Raw genomic sequence first — 4,834 nt, 5'->3', positions numbered from 1 at the left:
CACACACAACCGTTTCATATTCCGTAATAGAATGGGAAGAAAGCTCCGCAAGATTGTGCAGGCCATTGAGGTCCTTGTGTCCGAAATGAATGCCTTTGGCTTTAAGTATCAGACCCCCCCGCCGGTATCCAGTCAGTTACGGCGGACAGGTCCTGCTATCATTGATCCAAAGGAAATCAAGGAAATCATCAGCAAATCCAGAGCCAATGATAAGGGTGCAATTGTTAGTAGACTAGTTGGGCAAGCTAATAATGAAGATCTCACAGTTGTTCCCATCGTTGGAATGGGGGGTCTCGGCAAGACCACGCTAGCACAACTTGTTTACAAGGAACCTACAATTCAAGAGCATTTTGGTTTGTTTATATGGGGGTGTGTCTCTGAATGCTTTGATGTGCATTCTCTGGCTAAAAGTATAGTTGAAGCAGCTCTTAGGAAGAAGGATGATGGTACAGAAGCAACTCCCAGGCAGAAGAATGATGGTACAGAAGCAGTTTCTGAGAAGATACCACTTGATACCCTTCAGAATGTTGTGAGCGGGCAAAGGTACCTCCTTGTATTGGATGATGTCTGGGAACGACAAGTTCATATTTGGGATGAGCTCAAGGCATGCCTTCAACATGGTGGCAGGGGTAGTGTGGTTTTAACAACAACTCGTGATAAAGGAGTGGCTAAAAAAAGGGTCGTGATATTGAAGCCTATAATCTCCAACCTTTGGGAGATCAATTCATAAAGGAAATCATTGAGACAAGAGCATTTAGCTATTTACACAGGGAAGAGGAAAGGCCTGACAAGTTGGTAAATATGGTTGATGAGATTGTGAAGAGATGTGTTGGTTCTCCTTTAGCTGCAACAGCACTTGGCTCTGTACTACGTAACAAAACCAGTGAGGAAGAATGGAAAGCTATATCAACCACAAGCAGCATTTGCACCGAGGAGACTGGAATTTTACCAATACTCAAGCTCAGTTACAATGACTTGCCATCATAAATGAAGCAATGCTTTGTTTTTTGTGCTATATTTCCCAAAGATTACGAGATTGATATGAACAAGTTGATCCAACTATGGATTGCACATGGATTCATCCAGGAAAAGCAAGCTCATCTTGAAACCATTGGCAAACTGATTTTCGATGAGCTAGCATCAAGGTCATTCTTTCAGGATGTGGAACTAGGCCAAGCCACGAAACCCTCAACAACAAAAAAAGTTCATGCCACAAGTAGTCAGGACTTCGTGTTGTGTTACTCTAGAACATCATGTAAAATCCATGATCTTATGCATGATGTTGCAGTTTCGGTAATGGAAAAGGAATGTGCCTTGGCAACCGAGGAACCAGGCAAGATTGAATCTGTTGTCGCAACTGAGGAACCAAGTCAGAGTGAGTGGCTTCCAAACACAGCTCGGCATTTATTTTTGTCATGCAAGGACCCAGGAAAAAAATTGAATTGTTCTCTGGAGAACAGCTTTCCAGCCATCCAAACACTTTTGTGTGATAGCTATATGAGTAGTTCACTGCAACATCTATCAAAATACACCTCTTTGCAAGCATTACAACTCTGTTCACATAGAAGATCATTTCCGCTGAAACCAAAACATCTACATCACCTGAGGTACCTAGATCTCTCAAGAAGTCATATCGAAGCACTTCCTGAAGATATCAGCATTCTATACAACCTTCAGACACTCAACCTCTCTGGTTGCACATCTCTTTGTGAACTTCCGAGGCAAATGAAGTATATGACTGCCCTGCGTCACCTTTACACTCATGGTTGTCCAGAGCTGAAGAGCATGCCAAGAGACCTCAGAATGCTCACATCCCTACAAACACTTACATGCTTTGTAGTAGGTAGTGGCTCTAGTTGCAGTAATGTGGGAGAGCTTGGAAATTTAAACCTTGGTGGTCAACTAGAGCTGCGTAATCTGGCAAACGTGACAGAAGTGGATGCAAAAGCAGCAAACCTCGTGAATAAGGAGCTAAGAAAACTGACATTAACATGGACTAGCTGGCGGGATAATGAAGAGGACACAAGAGTGCTCGAGAATCTCAAACCTCATGATGGACTAGATGCCATAAGGATACACTCATATGGAGCCACCACCTTCCCGACATGGATGACTATGTTGCAAAACTTTGTTGAAATCAATCTTTTCAGCTGTAGAAAACTAGTATGGTTGTTCAGCGGTAGGTGTGATAGATCGTTTACATTTCCAAATCTGAAGAAACTTAAGCTAGTAAGTATGCCTTGTTTGGAGAGATGGTGGGAAATAGATAATGATGGGATGCAAGAGAAGAGAATGTTTCCTCTGCTTGAGAAGTTGTGTATTATTGGCTGTATAAAGTTGAAAGCATTTCCAGGACATCCGACCTTCCCTAACCTACAGAATGTTTGTATTGTGGGATGCCCAGAATTGAAAACTACAGTTTTTTCCCCAAAGCTCGGTGAATTAAACGTGGAAGGACGTGAGGGAGAGTTGTTCTTATGGGTAGCTAGACATATGGCTTCACTGGAAAATCTGGAACTGCATAGCCTTGAAGAAAATACAGAAACAACATTGGCGGCGGCTGAGATTGGTTTGAGGGAAGTGGTGAACAGAAAGAAAAATGGGAATGATCATGATTTCTTTCCATTGGCAGTGTTAGTGTTAAGAAACTTGAAGTCAGGTGTAGCAGAGCTTTGTGCATGTTTTGCACACCTTCAAGATTTGTGGATTTCTAGCTGCGCTGCACTCGTCCACTGGCCAGAAAAAGAGTTCCAAGGATTGGTATCCTTGAGGAGGCTTAGGATTCAGGAATGCGATAATTTGACTGGATATGCACAAGCTTCTGCTGACCCATCAACATCATCAGAAACCAGTCAGCTCCTGCCACATCTAGAGTCTCTGGCGATAGGTAGTTGTGAAAAGTTGGTTGAGCTCTTCAACGTCCCTGCATCTCTCAGGACAATGGATATTTATAATTGCAGCAAGCTTGAGTCCACATCCGGCAGGAAGCTGCAGCAAGGACAGTCAGTATCATTGATTCATCAAGGGTCATCCAGTATAGAAGCATTATCATTATACCTTTGTGATGGCTTAACAGGGGTCCTCTATTTTCCCCCATCCCTCAAGAGAATAAGCATTTGTCACTGTGGTGGGCTGACATCTCTGGAATCCTGCTCTCCCGTTGTCCAATCCTTGGAGTACCTCAAGCTTGTGTACTGCAATTCCCTGTCATCGCTGCCAGATGTTCCGCAAGCATACTCATATCTCCAACGTCTTACCATTAAAGACTGCCATGGTATAAAAACGCTCCCTGCAAGTCTGCAGCAACGGCTGGGCAGCCTCCAGGTGGAAAGGATAGATGCACATTATTATGGAAGTAAGCACGCAGCAATTACCTTCTCTATTACTACTTACTAGCGAGTGTTAAATGTGCTAGTTAGAAATGAGAATAGCTTAACTAGTCAGAAAACTAGAGAAAGATAAATATCCCTTTAACCTAAATCCATCATTTCTTTCTTTAATGATGTTCTTCTAAGTGTAAGTTTTACGTGACTAATCTGTGTAGATAAGCCTATGCTGCTGAAGCCGAAGACATGGAAATATGTCTGCAAAGGTTGAACTACTGTTCCCAAAGAATTGGAAGAGATGCTGTCTGCAAAGGTTGGTGACACTGACCGTACCCCTCAGATATATTTTGAGGAAAAAAATACATGCCCCATCACTATATGATTTTCCTCTGGCAGTTTTGGAGTTAAGACAATTTAAGTTAGTTGTAAGTGTAACAGAGTTGTGTGCATGCTTTTTACACCTTCAAGATTTGTCAATTGTGAGGTGCCATGCGCTCGTCTATTGGCCAGAAACATTGTTCGAAGGATTGGTATCGTTGAGGAGGCTTTTGATTCAGGACTGCAATAATCTGATTGGATATGCACAGCCATCAACATAATCAGAAACCAGCCAGCTCCTGCCACGTCTAGAGTCTCTGACGATATGGTATTGTGAAAACTTGGTTCAGCTCTTCAACATCCCTGCATCTCTCAGGACCATGCACACTGCTGTCTATCATCCCAGAAAGAGATCCTGTTTGACTAAATAGAACTTGTAATTTTGCGCTTTTGTTTACCTATGAGCTGTTATTATCATTGTGCTATTTCTTTTTCAGCTGGCACGGGGGCATTCTATCTTGGCAGAGTTAGTGTTTATGGGGTCAAAACTCTGTCAGTATTTCCTTTGGGTGCCATGCCCAAAAGAGGTTACTTATTAACTCGATTTGGGGTATATGCCTATCTGCCAGTCTCTGTATTTTTTTCCTCGGATGCAGATCCGTCAGTCTCTCTATGATTATGTATAATAACAGTACAACTATTTTGACTTGTACATACATGGAGTACTATGTATAACAGTACAACTATATATCTGAAGTTGTTGATTGCCGCTTATACTCAGCACTAGGTACTGTTCTGCAGTAAGGTTAGGTACTTTGGTATGCATTGTGAAGAACCACTTAAAATTGTCAGTATAATTGCGAGTTCAGAGGAGTTCAGTAATCAGAAAGCGCTTCTAACTACTAGCATCGATTTGTTGCAAGATTTTGTCCCCATTATTTTTGTATGTTTGAAAAAAAAGCTACTCTACTTGTATTTTCCACTCCTAGGCACCTACATTTATATCATTGCATTTTTTTTTCCTACTCTAGCTTCGGTTTGTTTCAAGATTGACTGAGGAAGAATAGGTTCTCCTTGTTCTCGCTGATCGATGCTCCATGGAAGGCGCAGATCGTTCCTAGCTGAAACACTGCATATATCTGAAGCTGTAGCAGGAACTGCAACATCATTGCTTATCTGGCTTGTATAAC

The 4,834-nt window shown here is 42.2% G+C and overlaps 1 pseudogene; it reads left to right on the top strand.

The window, feature by feature from the left end:
- Positions 1-6: 6 nt before the first annotated feature.
- On the top strand, positions 7-4,356 carry LOC125531247 (annotated as a pseudogene).
- Positions 4,357-4,834: the final 478 nt, after the last annotated feature.

The sequence above is a fragment of the Triticum urartu genome, unplaced genomic scaffold (assembly GCF_003073215.2).
Source record: "Triticum urartu cultivar G1812 unplaced genomic scaffold, Tu2.1 TuUngrouped_contig_6908, whole genome shotgun sequence".
Classification (NCBI taxonomy): Eukaryota; Viridiplantae; Streptophyta; class Magnoliopsida; order Poales; family Poaceae; genus Triticum; species Triticum urartu.
This window is presented reverse-complemented; position numbering and strand designations above follow the sequence as displayed.